General features: G+C 40.9%; 1 long non-coding RNA gene across 1 annotated transcript; it reads left to right on the plus strand.

Moving 5' to 3' along the window:
• The first annotated feature begins 3,458 nt into the window (after positions 1–3,458).
• LOC148790316 (uncharacterized) lies at positions 3,459–5,224 on the plus strand. The gene is made up of 2 exons (XR_016078331.1): positions 3,459–4,370; positions 4,961–5,224. It is a non-coding gene; the product is annotated as an uncharacterized LOC148790316 (long non-coding RNA).
• The last annotated feature ends 14,974 nt before the right edge of the window (positions 5,225–20,198 follow it).

A 20,198-nucleotide genomic window follows, 5' to 3' on the forward strand; every position in this document is an offset into this window, starting at 1 on the left:
GGCTAGAAGCTGCAAACCAAAAGCAAAGCATTTTGGGCTAATCCACTCCTCTTGAACAAAGTTACAAGAGTTTTCTTTGTCTCTCACTTAGTTCTGTGAATGGGTCGTGTCTGGTTCGGGATATGATGGATTTAGAGGTGTAAAGTGGGTCATGTTGGACCGGCATGGCACAGCCTGCAGGTGGCCGCGCAAAGTGTGGGCCGTGCCGTGCTGGCCTGTGGGCTGTCACAGGCCGTACTGCCCTCCCCAATGAAAATTTTAGGGGTCGGCACAGCATGGCCCACAGCCCAAGCCCGCGTGGGCCCGTGCCGTGCCGCGGGCCAGGCTGGCCTATGGGCCAAGCCTTGGCCCAAGTCGGGCCATGGACTGGACCAAAGCTATTTTTGCCTATTTATTTAAAAAAATGAATAAAAGCTTAAAATTTTAATTTTATATGAATTTTGATGTACACAATTGCTTATATATACAATAATTAAATAAATTAGTATAATAAAATTGAAAAAATTGTTTATTTTATTAATATATTATATATTATATATTATTATATAATTATAATTTATATAATATATTATATTTATATATAAATATATATATACAATTGTTGGGCCAGGTTGCAAGCGGCATCACGCGCTTGATCGTGTCGTGCTATGCCGGCCCGTGAACTTCAAACCCCTGGCCCAGCACGATACGGACCATTGTGTCGGGCCTGGCACGGCCCGACCCGATTTACACCTCTAGGTGGATCTATCCTGAATTGATTATTATTCAGTTCTATGAAGTAGACCTAAAACTGAACCAATTATTAATCAGGATAATTGGGTCTTACCCAATTAATCCTGATTAGACTTGACATCTATGCATATGTTTGGCATGATGCTGAAGATGAAGTACCATTTTCTCAAAAAACGGTGTCTTTTTTTGTCTGGAATCGTTGCTGCCAAGTAAGATGTTTCCTGGAGCAACAACAACTTTTTTTGTTTGGTACCAATGCTCCAAGAAACGTTTTCAGCATTGGTACCCATTATCCAGTGCCACCTCACATCCTTGTTGACAGCAACGAGCTGCAGCTCTAGGAAATGTCAGATTCAGCGTTGCTCCAAGCCATGCCTTCCCGATTTCCAAGGCGTGGCTTGGAGCACCATTTTTTATGAAAAAACGGTTCCAACAAACACCCATTTCCTAGAACGTCATTTTTTCCAACGTGGTGTTGATGTGGCGTCGTTTTCTGGAGCAACAACAACGATGCCAAACAGACACTATAATTACTTGTGATAATAACAACTAAGGACTTCATTTTTTATAATATAACCTTAATAAAATTGTTATCTTATATATTGTCTATGAAATTTATCCTTTTACACATTAAACATAACAAAAAGGTACAAGAAAAAGAAAACTAGGAGAAATGTGTATATATATAAAACTAACTATATTATAGGTTCAGAACAGTAAAAATTAATCCCCATAGTTTTGAAAACCGGAACATACTAGACAGTCAAACCAGTTGACCTAAGAATCGGTTTCGTTTCATCATAAAATCGCTTTTTTGATAAAAAATCATTGATTTGGTCAACAACCCATTGACCCAGGCAATTGAAATGTCGACTCGGACAACAGTTTTTGGTTGTTTTTTATTTTATTTATTTTTTAATTTTTTTTAAGTCATAACGGGTCGTCCGTTCAAACTAGACGATCAGACCATTCAACTCGGGAACCAGTCCCCAAAACGGTTCCGTGTTCGGTCCGGTTTTAAAAACCATATTAATCCTGACCTAAGTATTAATTAAGACACAAACCACAAAACCAAAATCAAAATCGATATAGGTGGTGTTCGAAACTGTGATCATCTTGTGGATGGCCCATTTCGGTCCACACCACGGGATGACCACAGACGGGGGCTGCTCCACAATATACCATGGATCGGCCCCATCCACAACTCAATATCTTTTCCATGCATATTTCTCGTGGTTGAGTTTGGTTCTCAGTGTTTTGAGAATATAATATTAATAAGATACATCGCTCTTTACCCCACAATATTACCATTGAAGCTCTTTCCCACCGCCCAAAGCTCTCCTTCGCCGTTGTGCTCTACTACAAGAGTAAGAAGGCGATTCTCCTTCGTCTTGCAATAATTTGTTATTTTGTTTTCTTAAATATTATTTTTAAATATTTTATCAATAAAATAATATTTTTAAATTATTTTCTTACCATTTTTGTTAAAATTAATATTTATTGGTTAATATTGAATTGTCGATACCTTTTCCAATTTATTTATCATATAAATTGTAAAAATTAGACATTTATGATCAATTGTATAGATTATTTCATAAAATGTATATGAGATATATAAAATTAAAAAGTATGGTGTGGATCCACACCACACCTACAAAACGCCACTATGGATATAGATTGGACCAGTCCGCAATTTAGAATAATTGTGGACTATATGGTATGGTATGGTATGGATCCAATCCATTGACAACTTGGGTGAGCGGTTGAGAAATTGTTAAAAATTGAATGGGCCCGGTCTAAATTTGGTGTAAATTCTTCAAATTGGGTAGAGACTTTCACCCCTATCTTGCACCAAGACCTAATTTAGGCTTTTGGTCTCGGGGAGATGAATGTGTTGCCAAAGCAGAACCATCATCTTCAAAATACAGGACTTCTACGTTAGCCTGGCCTTCAAATCTTCAGTGGTTGAAGGTTCAAGGTTTCAACTTCCAGGTAGAAAATCGACGAGGGAATATTTTGAATTGGAAGCACTGTAAGGGATTATGATAAAGTGATTTGGCAAATGCATGAACTAAGATGTTTGGTGGGAAGATTCTTGGATTTCTCATATCTTTCTGCAAGGCCCATTCTCTTGTATTTGATCACAAGAAGACAGTTCTCTCTAGTGGTTGGTTGGTCTACAGGACAGCCGTATGTGAATCTATGATACCCCACAATACTACTCGAAGGATTGGGACCCATCACTGGATCAGCTTCACATGGGCATTCCCTTCAATATATCATCCCCCAATCAGATGAAATTTAACCATTTGATCCATGTAATTTTCTAGAAACATTTCTAAGTTCTAGTACTTCTTTTCCCATTTCCACCTATTCAATCAAATAGCTGCATTCTTCATCCAGGCTTATTTTTAACCCAGTTAATACCCATTTAAGAGCTCTTTATTGATGCTCTTAAAATGGGTTTCAAGAATTTTAGGGAAATGGAGCCCAAAACCCCAAATCTTTCCAAGGGTAAATTAAAGAGAATGACTTTTCAAGGGCTAAGAATGAATTGGGAATCCAATAGATGGGGACCCACCACTGGATAAACATTCCCTAAATCAGATGAAATTTAACCATTTTATCTATGTAATTTTCCAGAAATATTTCTCAATTTTAGTACTTTTTTTCCATTCTTACCATTGAAATGAAATGAATAATAACACATAGCTACAATCTCCATTCAGACTGGTTTTCAGCCTAGTTAGTTATTCATTTAAGAGGCTCCCTATTGATCCTCTTGAAATGGGTTTCAAGGGTTTTTAGGGAACATGGAGCCCAGAACCCTAGATGTTTCCAAGGATAAATTAAGGAGCTAATGACTTTTTTATAAGGGTCAAATTATGAAACATTGAGCCATTGATGAGTGAATTGGGAATCCAAGCCATTGCAAATTGCTACAGAATACACGGATTAACAGCTAAGTGCACATCTGTATCTTGATTTCCCCTGTAATTTATTGATTAATATTAAATAAATAAATAAAGTCAGTTGACCCGTTTCTAGAGAGAGATTATGGAGATGGAGAAAAGACAGCAAAAGAGGACAAAAAAGGCAAGGATGGGTCCAGGGGTGAAGAACCTTAAAAGACAACCCCCCAGTCTTTATCATACCAGTTTCCATTTGCAGTCAAGCAACCCCACTTGGGATTGAATTCACTGAATCCAGCCAGCCCACCACCCCTCTCTCTCTCTCTCTCTCTCTCTTTGAGAACCCAATATCCATCTCAATTCATCGACTCAAACGTCCCCTACGTACACACAAAGAGGGAAGCAACAGTCGAACGTCAAAATCGACATCTCTTGGAAAGAAGGTTATGGCCTTTTCACCTCCTCTTATTCTTCTTCTTCTCAATTCTCGTGATTCATTCTTAATCACTATTTCTACTTCTCTCGCTTTCTGAAATAACAACTAAAATCCTTCCTTCTTGGTATTCTTGCACTTTTGATCTGAACGGAGAAGATTTTAGGAGAGGAGAGAGTCTGAGATGCAAAGGGTGTGTGAAAAGACCTTTGTTTGTAGTTGCCCATCTGGAAATTTTCACCTCTTTATCAGCGACACCGCCTAAGGCAACCATAAGACTACCAATTCTACAGGTATCACAGATGCCTCTCTTGCTTGCTTTTTCAACTTCTTTTTTCTGTTACTTCTTTTGAATGGTGTTTTCATTCTCATTTCCTTAAAACAAAATATGATATCTGTATCTTGTTGGTTTGGATTCGGTTTCAACTTTCAAGTTTCAACCATGGAGGGAGGTTTAGAAGGGGCTGGAATGAGAAGGGTTCCTGAGAGAACGTCTTTTTCCTGTTTCCTGATTTAGTTTTTCTTTTTCTTGTGATTTTTGTGTTTCTTTTTGGGTCGGTTTCCTCCATTTTATATTGCATATGAAGGTCTTGAAGGATATTTTTTATCCATACTTTTCAGATTGTAAAGGGAAAAAATAACCGATGTTTCAACTTTCACTTCCTCCATCTCTGTCTGGTTTACATAGTTTTGTTCCAAAGCTTTGTCCACCGACTAAAGAAATCAAGATATAGTTGAACCCTTTTGTGGCTGCATTCTGAAGGGCTTGGGATTGACTAAAATAGTAATCTGATCGAATCTATAGGAATGAAATCTGGTTTGGGCAAGCTCAGTTTCTACATTATTGCCTTTAATTGGATATTCATGATTTCATGGTTTACAGGTTCAAGTACGGCTGAATTAGCTTGGACGTCCCGAGAGTTGAATTGAAGCTTGAGATGGTTGTGAGGGATCTACGCTCAAATGGTTATCCAAACTGGGGTTCAATGCTGCGAATTTGTCAAGCATATGCTATTAGTTGAACTCTTGGAAACTGTCACTCCAACTGTTTGAATTCTTATTCGTGCTCATCATCCCTCCTCAGAGCTCTCAAATCACCAATAACAACTGCTGTAACTGGGAGAATTTACCTGAAGGGCTGAGAAACCTCTTAGCTGATTGAATACATCCAATAAACTGACTGGGCTTTCCTGAATTGTGAATTGCATATTGGGTGACTGATTGCCAACTTCACCTGTGGTGTAATTGAGACTGGAATATACTTGATTCATGAGGTTTCATGGAACTGGGTGACTAAGGGAAATTTGAAGGAGTCTTGATACCCCAGATGTGGATTTAAGGTTGTCGAAAGAACATCATTGTACTAGAATAATGGATGGCAGAGCAAGAAGGGCTGCTAGTCTTGTGGAGAAAAAGAGCGGGCATTATCATCGATCCCTCTCACAAGATCTGATGACAGGGAACACCAGAAGGCCCTTTCCATCAAGTTATTTCAGTCTGGAATCCTTACTTGCACTTCTCTTTCTCACTGCCTCAATGCTGATCCTTCCTCTCATACTACCACCATTGCCTCCCCCACCTTTTCTGTTGCTTCTGCTTCCCATTGGCATACTTGCAGTGCTTATGATCTTAGCTTTCATTACTTCTGATGTCCGAAATATTGCATCATCTTATATGTAAAGTGGAGCTGAAAGTCTGTTTCTCTTGTTTCAGAGAACAATTTTTTTTCTTGTGTAATTTTGTTCTATTTCTCCTCCTTGAATGACTCAAAAGATTACAGTTTTTTTGTATCTTTCTCTCTCCAGCCTCAGATTAATAGCTTTGATGGCCAATTTGTTTCAACTCCAAATCAAAATTCATGAGCTCATAACTGGACCTGAACTAGCCAATGAAGCTTTGTCCAAATCAAATCAATGATAATTGAAAGCTAGAGAAGATGACTTAACCTTGGTCAATTGAAGGGATAATAGCAAGATAAAATGGAAAAAATTAGGTCCCAATAAGGCTGCTTCCAATTGGTTAACAAGCAATTGATACAGAGATGGTAATCTCTTTTTCAAAAGTTTGCAAGGAGTGTTTTATAACCATTAGTTCAGAAAGCTCACCAATAAACCTTTCTCTTTAAACCGTGCCCTGAATGGCAATGGCATCCTGACAATTTTGGCCCGCAAAGGTTCTAATTAATCACAAACTTATAATTTCTTCTAGTTTTCCACTAGGCAATTGGATAATTTGTATTGAGCATGCAAACACTGAAGAAGTTTTTGAAAACTCAAGAATGGCAATTGTATGACTAAAATTCTAATCAACTTCACTTTCTTAAGAAAATAAACAGCAGCTCTGTTATTCTCAATTTACAGTACAGTGAACTTTTCAAAACAACAGGATCTTTTCATGAAAGTATCTAGAAAGAAAAGCAATTCAACATTACAGGTTCAACCTTATCAGCTGATTGTGTGAACAAAAATCCTTTTAAAGAAAAATATTTTAAGGACTTGATGATGCAGCAGATCATTGACATAGTCTGGGCCTCTCTCTCTCTCTCTCTCTCTCTTGCTTAGCCATTATATATGAGTTCTTTGATCATGAAATCAAACCATGGAAACCATTGAAGAGATGATCAAGGGATAAGAGCGCAGTCTCTGATGTACTGATGGAGAGAGACCCCCATTGGACAGGCAGCTTACTTTGAGTATTGCAGACAATTCCAAATGACCTAACCTCTACAAAGTGGTGGATTATTCCAAGGCTCTGACTACATTTAGCCTTGGCTGTGTGATTTGTGACTTTCCTAATTTCCTTGCACCAATATAGTGTGAAGTTGCTTTCCTCTGCTGTAGTCTTTTTGGGACATTATAATATCTTAACATGTGATATGCATCTTTTACGTAACTAGAAGTCTAGAATGAACCTTTATCATTTTTCTTCAACTAAATTCTAATTCCATCTAAGAAAGCCATTTGTTAACTTGTGGTCTATACTCTATTGGAATCAACTTTATGGTCATGTGGCAGATCAAAACTACTAATTTGAGCTCTATTGGAATCAACTTTATGGTCATGTGGCAGATCAAAACTAGTAATTTGAGCTTGTTTCCTAAGGCGGTGTTTAGAACTTTGGTATTACAGTAGTTCGCATTACATACAGGGAAATCTGGGGTGGGGACAGAGTAGAGTGCTCGTGAGGCCCACTGGCCATACCAGAAAGATCAGCATGTGGTTCCGTGGGTTTGATCCTATGCCTCTTATTTTTGCTAGTGATGATGTGTCTAAATTGTGTTTATAATTTTGTTTATATATTTTTATATATAAAAACAATTCTTATTGTCACATCTATTTTTGTTTAATATGATGAATATAAAGTTATTTATCAAAAAAAAAGATGAATATAAAGTTGTCTAAAAGTTTTTTACAAAATTTATGTATCTTTTTGTATTATTATCTTTTGGGATTATAGTTGATAAGGGTAACTTTTGGGTCTTATTATCAATAAAAATAATCTTTTTAAAATAATTTCTAGAATAGGGTAACTTTTTTTAAAAAATATCAAAAAAGGATAGAAACACTGTTCATCTTCTTTTTCCTTCAGACCACTGAATAAATCTCCCAACCTCCGGTCTTTATCTTTCTCTTTCCTCCTCCTCCACCTTTCAACATGAAAGAGCTTCATCGTCGAGTACTACCTGGAGTTGGGAAGGCGGATGCCATGAAAGACCGACGTCCAGAGCTCAACACTACTTGGAGGAGTTTCGATGGCCATCGCCAAGATCGCCATGAAAGAGCTTCATTCGCCTTCCACCTTCAGACCACTTTGATGGAATGCATGGTCTCTGTTTTTCCTCGTCGAGCACTACTTGGAGTTGAGAATTTGTACTTCTTCGGAACCTACCAATTATTTTGATGTTGCCAATTACTTTTTTTTTACTCAAAATTTTGACAATAATAATGAATGATCCGGAATTGGGAAGGCGGACGAAGCTCTTTCGATGACCATGCATTCCATCAAAGTTGGGAAGGAGGATGAAGCTTCACCTTTCGATGGCCGTGAAAGACTAGCGATCTTGGGCATAGAGGTGGATCTGAAGCAGAAGGTTCTGGTTTGAGAATGGACTCATTCGTCTAGATCTAGTTTGTTGAGCTCTGAAAGGCGGATGGTAGCAAACCACCAGGCAGATGAGGGAGCGGGGGATAAATTGCTAACGGCGAAGCGAAGAGGAGACGGTAGCGAACCACCAGACTTATTGGTATGGTGTTTCATGTGTTCTTCTAATTGTTTCAAAAGAAGAACTCATAGCAGCTCTACTCCAAACTCAGATGCAAAAAAGAAAGTTCAAGGGGTAATTGTCACTAACCCCATAGTACAAACTACAAAGGGGGCCTTTGTAATTTATCCAAAAAATATAAAAACAATTCTTGTTATCACTTATTTTTCTTTGATATGATTAATATAAATCATTAGAGATCTGTCCAATTTTTTTTTTTTACTTTTTATATTTATTTATATTTTAAGAATTTTATTAGTTAACTATGACATCATATTGACCCATTTGATCTAGATGTTTGAATCCTTTACGGCCAGGGACCAAGTTGACACCTTCTGAAGTTTGGGTACTGAAGTGACATGTTTGAAAGTTCGGGTACTAACTTGACACTAACCCCAAAGTTCAGGGTACTAAAGTGGAATTTTCCCTTATCATTTTTCAAACTTAGTTTTGTTTAATACGATGAATATATAATCTTAGAGATGTACTCAAATGATTTCTATATTTTTTGTATTTTTTTGTGTTTCTATTTTTCAAAATACTATTATTTAATTATGACATCATGTGTATACATTTTTTACTCAAAAGGTTAGATCATTGACCTACCACCTAGATGAGAAAATGGTTTTATTTCCAAATCGGGTTAAAATTTTGTATTTATTTTACACAATTAATAAAACTAAATAAGTTTATCACACTTATTTTTGTTTTTTATAAACCCAAATATCATTCAAAAGAAAAAGAGGATAACAAAGTTTGCACAAAAGGAGGAAGATAAACAACGCAATAGTGCTCCTCCAATACTTCAAGCCTAGCCCAAGCTACAAAATACTATAATATATATTTTAAATGTATAATATATAATATGTATATTTTTATATTATAATATATGTTTATTTTATATAAATATGTTGTATATATACACACATTTTATTTTATATTAAGTGATTATTTTTATATAAAATATAAAAGAGTTAAGTTTTATTTTTACATACAAATAATTATTTATGAGTTGACACATCTATAGATGAAGGCCTTGCCCTTCATTCCCATTCTTGAGCAATGTGGGACTTGAGAAAACATTCAATGGATTACTTGCACTAACACTTTAGCATTGTTCTAAGTCCCACATTGCTCAAGAATGAAAATGAAGGCCTTTACTTTATCTGTAAAAGGATAGGTAAGCCTAGCAAAAATGAGGCCCATGTCTTATGAGTCCAATTTAATTTTGGCATGCACAATATTATTTTTTGCAAGTATTACATGTTATTTAATTTAAAATTTTAAATAATTAAATTTTTATTATTTGATATCATGTGGCCAAAGTCATTACTCATTATGCCTGAAAAGCCCGAATGCCTAGCTTGGGCCCGAGCCTAAGTTAATACCCTTATAACTGGTGCTAAACCAAGCCCACAATCATCCCTACATAGAAACCAAAGTCATAGAAAAACTACTAGAACCCTGAATGAGAGCAACCAAAACTACAAGCAGGATAGGTTTCAGCTCCATCTCTAACACAAACACCTTCATGGTATACATCCTACAGCAAAAGCAACAAAAGAACCATCATTAGAAAGATGGTTAGACTTAATACAAGACTTAGGCAATGTTTGGGAGTGCTTAAAAATAAGTGCTTATTTGGGCCATTAAGCATTTATTGGTATTTGGGAAATAAGCCCGAAATAAGTGCTTATTTTAAAAATAAGGATTTATTTTTTAAGCCCAAATTTTCAGTTTTTTTCAATAAGCACTTATTCAATTTTTTTTTCCAAAATTATCCCTAGTTGAATTTTAAAATACCACTTATAAAATTATTCCTAGTTGAATTATATAATACTTTCATGAAAACACTTATACGAAAGCACTTTTAAGAAAGTACTTTTATGAAAGCACTTTTACAAAAGTACGTTTATGACTTACAAATGTACTTTTATAAAGTGCTTTCATAAAAATACTTTCGTAAAAGTGCTTTCATAAAAGTTCTTCGTAAAAGTGCTTTCGTAAAAGTGTTTTCATAAAAGTAATTTAATAAAAGTGCTTTCAAAAGGGTGTATTTTGAAAAATCGAAAGAAAATGAAGGATAAAATAGTTACAAATGCTTATTCAAGTGCTTATTAGAGAAAAATACTACCAAACGTCCAATATAAAATAACAACATAGCCTTAACATCCAATATAAAATACCAACATAGCCTTAACATTCAATATAAAATACTATCAAACGTCCAATATAAAATGCTTATTCAAGTACTTATTTGCATTGGGTGTCAAATGCAAATCTTATTTTTAACTTAAGCACTCCTGAACATAGCCTTAACATCCAAAGGAACATCATTCTTCATACCAACACATTCAAAGAAGGAAACAAGAACTCTTCTTACAACTTTTTCAATATGCCACTTAACAGCTCTAAAAGCAAAATCATTCCGAAACATCCAGATAAGATATAGAATAATCGCAGTCCAGCACAGAAAAGAAATGTTTTCTTCATTAGGATTCGAACTATTAAGACTATCCAGAAAAAGCTATCTACTAATCCCTAACTTTGATTCCACAAACCAATGTTTTCAACACCAAATCGGACCGAATGGTCAGACCGGAAATACTAGGAACCGGTCACTTGATTGATTCCGTTTTACCCAAAAACCACTATTTGGCAAAAAATCATTGATTTGGTTAACGTATTGCTGACTCGGGTGGTCGAATTGTCGAACCATTCCACCCAGGAACGGTTTTTTGGTCATATTTTAGGGTCTTTTACATTTTTTTTGTCAAAACAGGCCATCCTTTTGGACCGGATGATCAGACCGTTCGATCCGGGAACCGGACCCCAGAACGATTCCCTGCCCGGTCCGATTTTAAAAACCTTGCCACAAACATCCCAATGGTAAAGCAAACCAAATTGCTCTCGTAGAACTACAATAAAAGAATCAATGCATTACATCCTTGAAACAAGAACCATAGAAAACAGAATTAGTACTAGGGGTTCAAGCCAAGTTGAATATCTGGTTACTTAAGCTCGGCTTGCCTAAAAATTATGAGGCTCAAGTTCGAATCAAGCTAGAGACTTGAGATCGAATTTGACTCGAATCAAAAGTTTGCAAGTTTAAGATTGTCTCGGTTCGAGCTCAGCAATGAGGCTTATGAGCCTAATGAGCCAACCTTTATCAGGTTTGAGATAGGTTCAATTAACAAACGGGCCTATATATTGGGTTCGAGTTCAACTCGAAGCTTGGTTTAGACCAAACCAATGTAAAAACCTCGATTCGTGTCCACCCTAATTAAAACCACGCAAAAAAACAAAACAATGGCAGTAGTAACAATTTCTAACAGCTCTCTATAGGAACAACTTATATCTCGGCAACACAGGAAGCTGTTAGACACTTATATCTTACCAATTATGCCCAACCTTTGAGTAGTAAGTCTAGAAGCATGTTGTTCCCAAAAATAATAAACAGACGTTTTAATAGAAAATTTCCCATTTCTACTCAAATTACAATAAAACAGGTCCTTATAAGGGAGCAAGGATCAAAATTTTGTCACGTATTGATCTGTATCGACCGATATGTATCATATCGGAGCCTTCTTGATAAGCTTCTACAAGGGATGTTTCGGGTTGGCAAGTGGTTCAGAGGCTCTGAATCAGTTTCAAAAAAATTAAAAATAAAACACACATAAAAAATAGTACCAATACAGGCCGATACACCCTACTGATGTATCGACCTGTATTGATATTTTGAACCTTGCAAGAGAGTCTAAACACATAGACCAATACGCCCCTACCCACGTATCTGCCTGACCCAAAGAGCATTCCTCTGCTTAATAAATGTCCAAGCCAATTTCCATTGAAAAGCCCTTATTGACTTCCTAACAAAAAAAAAAAAAATCTAGTGATCCTAGTTAGCCCAATAAAAAGACATCCTACTCTCCAAAAATTTCCTTGAATTTTATCAATTTCTTCATTAACCCCATCAGGGAACGGGACCAAAGATATTGACTTCCTAACCTTTCCTTAAGCCACCCCCCCTCCCTCCCCAAAAAAACAAACAAACAAAAAAAAAAAATCTAGTGATCCTACTTAGCCAACACCTGCTTGGGAAAGTTTTGCTGCCTTCCAAACATTCAATTGGGAAGAGATATATTCCAAAACAAAATTAACAGATAAATCTTTATTTATTGTTTTCAAAAAAGGGGAATACCCAAGTACTTAGGATCAATGTTCTAAATATCGATACAAGTCAATACGCCGATTGAGGTGTATCAAGCTACACCCTTTTTATAGTTTTTTTATTAAACTGCTTTAGGGGGTCGTCGGTTTAATCTACCCCCTGCACCAGGTCAGACCCTGAAACACCCACTATAGGGATGTATCAGGGGGTTGCCAATATGATACATATCAGCCGATATGCCCTGATACGTTTTGATACTTTAAACCTTGCTTAGGATTATAATCCAAATTCCCCATACGAAGGTGTCTCTTTCTTAATTTTTCCGCCTTATGATTAACATTCTTACTACAAAAAATTCCAGATTTGCTACAGTTAATTAATTGCCCCAACATACCTTAAATTTTATAAATAATAACTAAAAGATTAGCAACCACTTCTCTAGAGGCCCTAACAAATAGGAACACATCGTCAGCAAAAAACAAATAAGAAATTGAAGGAGCATTCCTACAAATTTTAACCCCTGGGTCTGACCCTAATCTTTAGCCTTGGCTAGGATCCTAGAGAGAGCCTTCATACCCAAAATAAAGAAATAAGGAGAGTGAGGATCCCCTTGTCTAAGCCCTTTAGATGGATGAACTTATTTTGATGTAAGATCAGAAATGTGTCTAAATTATTTTATTTTTGCATTTTATTTTTAAAAAATTTAGTATTTAACTATGATATCATAGGTTAGCCCATTTGACCCAAATAATTGAACCACTAATTCACCACTTAGACAGGAAAATGATTTCATTTTTAGGTCGGTTATAAATTTTATGTTCCATTTCTACAAATTTTCTTTATTATTTGTACTCTTACTTTTTTTTTAATTTTCAGTATTTAATGATGATATCATGGGTTCACCTATTTAACCCCCATGGTTTAACTATTTACCTGCTACATGATAAAACTTATTTCATTTTCAAGTTGGTTTTAAAAGATAGTTTTATATACTAAAATTATTGTTCATGGATTTAATTTAATCTAATTAGTATAATTTAAATTTTTAGTATTTAATTATAACATCATGGATTCACTTTTTGAATCCAAATGATTGAACTGTTCACCTGCCACAAAGAAATCAGTTTCATTTCCAAATCTATTTAAAGTATATGTTTCTTATACCATTAAAATTATTATTCATAGATTTAATTATTGAAATTTAATGATGAGAACCATAAACATAGGATTGAATGAGAGAAAATGAGTTAAGTCTGCTTAATATGAGAGAGAATAGAATCGACTGAAAAGTGGTATTAGATTTACAATTTTTTCCCTCACAATAAAGAGAGACCAGGGGTATTTTAATCATAAAAAATCCCAATACCCAATGCATTTTTTGGCAAAATGGTGGGTTGCAACACATGGATCATGAAACGTTAAGACAAAATAATAAAACACCCCACTCCAGCCACCGAGCGCAAAATTATAATCTCTAGAATTTTTCCAACATTTTGATGGTGTTTGGAAATGTAGGCGTTTTTTGGGACCGATTTTCAAGGAAAAACATTCATGTTTTTAAGACTTGTTTTTCAAAAAAAAACGCTTCTGCCACGTAGGCACTAAGTAATACTATGTTGTTTGGTAAGTTGATTTTCATCACCATTTTTCCTGTATGTATTGACAGGTAAGCACTATATAGGATACACATCAGTCAACCGTTGGGGGAAATGATTCACCGATGCATGAAATGCCAAATTTGACGTTTCATGCATCAATGGGGTCCCAATTTACGAGGCATGCCCGATTTTTCAATAAACACCTGAACCAAACATTCATATATATGGGTGATGGAGGGTGATTTGGCCCGACCTCGTAGCACAGGTACACGTGGACGTGACCTTGCTCAAACAGTGACTCAGCATGACAGCGCAACGAGCGTGAGCACAACTCGGGGAGAAAGTCCCACCGAGTTCAGCACGGCAACTCGACAGGTAAACTACTCGCCGGAAGCTGCCTTACCCGCACCTCCTCCTCGGGGTTAAGGCACTTCGGGGGGTCCCGAGTTCGGGATGCCTGGATCCCTTTTAAGACCCGAGCTCCTCCCAATGGACCTCGAGCCACTCCCAGGCAAGAACGCACCGATCCTTCTCCGAACACCCCGAGGCATAGACACCTCGGGTCAGCTAGCTCGGCATAACCAACTACAGGCAACCCGTCACTCAAAGGACAGCCCGGCTCAGGGTAATTCGTGGGAGAGCAGTTCGGTATACCACAGGAGGGCTTCCTGCTCGATCGCCGTACCCGACAAATCTGTGGACAGCAGGCATGTCCCCCTCGCCGCGCCTACCACCTTTAGAAAGGTGTCCCGCACCTGACAGACACGTACCCTGCAATGACGGCCCCGCGTGTGCCACCTCAGCCTTGCCTGTAACGGCTGTGGCAGACTGACAGTGGCGGTTATACCTGCCCTGTCAGAAGTCAGAGGGGCTGAAGCAACGAAATTCAGTTATAAGGAGCTTATTCTCAAGGAACAAGGTATCTTCGAATCACCTGCGCAACCTGCACTCTTAGCCTTCGTTTTCCTTCTGCTTCTTGCACACAATTCTAACTTAAGCATCGGAGTGTTTCCGCCGGGAAACCCCCCGGGAGTTCTTCCTCTTTCCTCTCGTCTCAGGTACCTCTCAGGAGCCACGCGAGCACCAGCTAGGAGTGACCGGATTGTGCTACATCATTTGGCGCCGTCTGTGGGAAACGTTTCAAAAGGCCTTTCTCCCTAAACTCTTTCAGTTCTTTTTCCTTCCTGAAACAATCCAACGCTCATGGCTTCCTCTAGCAACGTCGAACGAAGCACGGAAATGGATAACTCCAGGGAACAACCCCAGCTTCCAACTGTCTGTATCGGACAGTTCACTATCCCCCTCTCGGCGGACGGAATCCCCAGCTTGAATGTGCCTCTCACAGTAGCACCTCTCATCGCCCCACTCCCTGCTACAGTCGGAACAACGTTCACCGAACCTTCGGTCGTGCCCCCAGCGGCCAGCCCGAACCAACTGGAGGACTTGATGCAGTGCATGTGGACCATGCAAGCTCAAATGCAACAGTTCCAACAACTTCAGCTCTATCAACAACACGTACTGCACCAGGTCTCTCAGTATCAGTATCAGCATCAGTTCCCCCAGCTGCCTCAACCTCAGCTTCAGCACCTAGCCTCGTAGCAAGCTAAGTCTCGCCGCTAGGACGAGCGCCCCTCCGGCCAAGGAGAGGCCCCCCAAAATCTCCCAAAAAACCAGGCCTCCCCCCGCAGCAGACGGGAGAGACCGGCTACCCCGATCTCGTCGCAGGCGGACAGGTCGAAAGGACCCCAGTTCGCCAGGTCTACATCACCTCGGCAATCGAAGTTTGGAACCCCGATCCTTGAAAACCAGTTCGAGATCCTGGCAACAGACTCCAAACATGACCCCTCTGTCCGCAGCCATCACTAGCAGACCGGGCTACTTCATGCACAAACCATTCCGGACAACGCAGAGGGGAGCAGCACGAGCGCCGAGCCCACCAAGAGGCAGAGATGTCACCGTCGAGCTCACGGGCAAAGAAGAGGTAATCTCGGCCGAGGCCAAAGCTCCCCTCCTCTCGGTTCCATCCCCCCTGTCTTCCGAACTCCTAGCAGTCCCAATGCCCAAAGACTTCAAGCTCCCCCCTCTTGACAAGTATGACGGGTCGTCTGACCCAAATGACCACGTAGATGTCTTTCAGTCATAGATGCACCTGGCGAGAGCCAGTGAGTTGTGCATGTGCGTGGCCTTCTCCACCACTTTTAGAGGAGCCGCACGCACGTGGTACCGGAATTTGGCACCTGGGTCGATAAGAAGTTGGGCGCAGTTCACACAAACCTTCACGTCCCACTTCGTCACCAGCAAACGGTGCCCGCGAACTGAAGAAAACCTCCTTAGCATAGTGCAAAGAGAGGGAGAGTCCATCCGGGGCTATATCAAGCGGTTCAACGATGCCTGTATGCAGATACCGTGCCTGGACCCCGTCGTATGCCTTGCAGCAGCCAAGAAGGGCGTGACACACAAAGAGTTCAAATGGCACATGGTCGTCAACCAGCCCGCGATCAGAACCGAGTTTCTGAAACTTGCGGACAAGTTCATAGCCACCAAAGAGGAGATCAACCAGAAGGGCAAGGGCGCGCCCGAAAAAAGAAAGAAAGAAGGAGAGCCTTCCAGTCAAGGGGACAGCCGAAAGAAAAAGGAAACAGTTTGGGGGGCAAAGCCGGGTCAATTGTTCCGAGCTCCTGTAGCGGACCGAGCTGATTACACCCCAATGAACGCGAAGCGGGCCGAAATCCTGATGGCGATCAAGGACACCCCGTACGTGAAGTGGCCACCCCATCTGAGGGGGAATCCCAATGAATGAAATAAGAGCCTGTATTGCAGTTTTCACAAAGATCACGGTCACAGTACCGAGAGTTGCAAAAACCTCCGCGACGAGATAGAGGAGCTCATCCGTCGCAGATATTTGAGAAACTTTGTACAAAATAATAACAACAATAGTAATAGAGCGGGTCGGCAAGGGGAGAAAAGTAAGGATGCTCCCGAGTCCAACAGCATGTCGGCCGAACAACCACAGAGGCAGCCTCCGGAGGAGAGGCCAGTTCGGGGACCATCCACATGATAGTGGGAGGTTCGATCGTTGCGGGTTGCACTTCAGCAGCAGCTCAAACGTCAGTTCGTGAGGCCACCTGAGAAGAGCGAAACCCCCCAAAGTGGCCGAAGACAGGAGACCCAATTTTCTTCATAGAAGATGATGCGTAAGGGGTCCACTACCCCCACGATGATGCGCTCGTAATAAAGCTAAAAATCAACGACTTCGAGGTCAGGTGCGTACTCGTTGACTCAGGCAGCTCAGCCGACATCCTTTTCAAAGCTATGTTCGACCAGCTTCAGTTGTAGAGAAGCGACCTAAAACCTATAGACACCCCTCTGGTGGGCTTCAGCGGAGAAGAAGTCCGTCCCCTTGGGAAAGTAACAGTACCTGTAGAGGTCGGCACATGGCCTTGTGTGGTCAGATTCGAACACAACTTCCTGGTGGTCGCGACCCCCTCCCCCTACAATGCCATAATAGGTCGACCGATCACCCATGTCCTACAGGCGGTGGTCTCCACTTACCATTTGGCTATGAAGTTCCCAACAGACTTCGGTGTGGGAGTAGCGTGGGGCGACCAGCTCGAGTCCCGCAACTGCTATGTTGCCGCCCTGAAGGGGAAAACCAAGGTGGCCGATGCCCTCGAACTGGAGCGGCCCACGGAGCAAGGTGAAGAGCAACCCGCGCCCACGGAAGAAACAGTCGCGGTCCCGACCTCGGCAGCAGACCCAGCTCAAACACTTCAGATCGGCGCTTCCATCCAGGAGCCCCTACGATCCGAACTGGTAAGCTTCTTACTTCAAAATTTAGATATTTTTGCATGGTCCGCGGCAGAGATGTCCGCGGCCTAACCTTGTAGTTAGGCCCGTTAGACAGAAGAAACGCAACCTAGCCCCGGAGCGGTGGAAAGCGGTCGACGAGGAGGTCGAGAAGCTCCTCGCAACTGACTTCATAAGAGAAGTCCACTACCCGAGCAGTGTAGCCAACCCCGTCCTAGTAAAGAAAGCCAACGGCAAGTGGCGCATGTGCGTCGACTACACCGACCTGAACCGGGCATGCCCAAAAGACTGCTTCCTGCTCCCCAGAATTGACCGTTTGGTGGACACGACCTCAGGGCATGAGTTGCTCAGTTTCTTGGACGCCTATTCGAGCTATAACCAAATCAAGATGGACCTGGCGGACGAAGAAAAGACTGCCTTCATCACGGAATTCGGCCTGTACTATTACAAGGTTATGCCCTTCGGTTTGAAAAACACAGGGGCAACCTTTCAAAGGCTTGTAAATAAATTGTTTGCGCCGATAATCGGCAGAAAAGTAGAATGCTATGTAGATGACATGGTCGTCAAAACTCAATTCTCACATGAATTAATACAAGACTTGCATTCTGTTTTTGAAATTTTGCGTAAGTTTAATATGAGATTGAACCCAAACAAGTGTGTGTTCGGTGTGACCTCGGGCAAATTCCTAGGATACATCGTTAACTGGCGCGGCATTGAAGCCAACCCGGATAAGATTAAGGCCATTTTAGATATGAGACCACCCCGAAAGTTGAAGGAGGTTCAGAGGTTGAATGGCCTTATAGCCGCCCTGAGCCGCTTCATGTCCAAATCCGCAGACCGCTGTCTGCCATTCTTTAAGGCAATCAAGAGCAAAGGGTTCGAGTGGACCCAAGACTGTCAGTTCGCGTTTGATGAGCTCAAGAAATACCTCGCTAGTGTGTCGATCTTAACCCGGCCTGAGGAGGGTGATGTTTTAGGACTGTACCTCTCGGCAAGCGACGAAGTGGTCAGTTCGGTACTAATAAAAGAAGTAGATCGGGTTCAACGACCCATCTATTATGTCAGTAAGGTATTGTAGGGAGCAGAGATGAGATACCTAGAGATAGAAAAGCTAGCATATGCATTGGTAATTGCAGCTCGGAAGCTCCGCCCGTACTTCCAGGCTCACACTGTTATCATTCTCACTGACAAACCTCTGAGGCAAGTCTTACTTAAACCCGAGGTCTCTGATCGGCTAACAAAGTGGGTCGTTGAGCTCAACAAGTACGATCTCCAATACAAGCTGCGAACTGCCATTAAGGCCCAAGCCTTAGCAGATTTCATCGCCGAGTGCACGTTCAGCTCTGAAGCCCCCAGGCCGGTTGAGCACGTGGCTCCCAACTCGGGTGAGCCCGAAGCTCCCAGGCCGATTGAGTCCGAGCCCCGTAAGGTAGCAACCAGTGTGGCATCTCTCCTAGTTCAGCCAAGCCCGAGCTGGGATGAGGAGCCTTGGATCCTTCACGTGGATGGCTCCTCGAACCAACAGGGCAGCGGAGCAGGAATAGTTCTGCACGGCCCAAGTGGCACGAAACTGGAGTACGCGCTATGCTTCGGGTTCGCGACATCTAACAATGAAGCGGAGTACGAGCCGTTGATAGCTGGACTAGCTCTAGCCAAAGATGTAAAAGCCAAGCACATTGTTATCTGCAGCGACTCCCAGCTTGTGGTCAACCAGGTCACCGGCGAATACGAAGCTCGCGAGCCAACCATGACCGCCTACTTAGCCAAAGTCAGAGAGGCCCTACTCAACTTCCACTCACACTTAGAAGTATTTTTGCACTCAGAGATACTCGAAAGAAACTATATTTCATTAAAAAGAGAGTTCATGTACAAGAATTTTTACCCGAGCTCAAAGGCTCAGGATAGTACATTCGCAGTTCAGAAAGGGAAAAGATTAAGTTACAAATATAAAGAGCAAACTACTTCAGGGGCTCGCCGCCTCTATTAAGGACCCCCTCGGGGACAATATCTGGACCGGCATTCTCTGCTCCATCTTCGGCGCCCTCATCCTCAGAATTGGGGTCATCTTTTGACTGACGCACGATGTCGCCAGTAATCCGCGAAGTAGTGATGGCGCTCGTGTCCAGCTCGGGGTAGAGGTGCCTAATCAGCCACCGACTGAGCTTGAAGCCCTTACGATAGGCCTTCGTCATCACGTGGTCGAATCTCGAAGAGTTGACGTAGTCAATGATGGCCTAAGTCTTGGCCTCCTCGAGAGCACCCTCGAAGATCGCAGTCTTCTCCC

The sequence above is a fragment of the Nelumbo nucifera genome, chromosome 7, assembly GCF_055504915.1.
Source record: "Nelumbo nucifera cultivar China Antique chromosome 7, China Antique-T2T, whole genome shotgun sequence".
NCBI lineage: Eukaryota > Viridiplantae > Streptophyta > Magnoliopsida > Proteales > Nelumbonaceae > Nelumbo > Nelumbo nucifera.